Source organism: Theobroma cacao, chromosome 10 (genome assembly GCF_000208745.1).
Source record: "Theobroma cacao cultivar B97-61/B2 chromosome 10, Criollo_cocoa_genome_V2, whole genome shotgun sequence".
NCBI classification, from domain to species: domain Eukaryota; kingdom Viridiplantae; phylum Streptophyta; class Magnoliopsida; order Malvales; family Malvaceae; genus Theobroma; species Theobroma cacao.
In genome coordinates, this window is record NC_030859.1 from 16,081,702 (window position 1) to 16,082,203 (window position 502).

A 502-nucleotide genomic window follows, 5' to 3' on the forward strand; every position below is an offset into this window, starting at 1 on the left:
ATAAATAATTAACTATATAACTTTAAAGAAAATAGTATTTATATAAATAAAAAGAATAAGTAATTAAATAAACCAAAAAATAAAAAATGGAAACCAAGGCAGTAAAATCTGGAAAGAAAGAAAGAAAGCCAGCTAAGCTTCCAAGACTCTCAGATAATTGGTTTACCCATTTTACATTCGCCTATTGATCGACGGCTGTCATTAATTCTTATCTATCTCACAGTTTGTATTTTATGGGAAAAGTCTCAGTTAATTGGAAGTGAAACAGAAGTAAGCACTGAGTAAGTGTACTTAACGAAGAGTAGAGCATTGGTGTACTTGTACTTCATGTCTCAGCCCCCTTAACTTCAAAAAATCTGTACCGTCAAACAGTCAGGATTATGATGCTTGGTTACGAAGCTATTGATTCTAGTTAGAATTAGGAATCAAAACCTTCTTTTGATTCTAGTTAGAATTAGGAATCAAAACCTTCTTTTGATTCCAGTTAGAATAAGGAATTAAG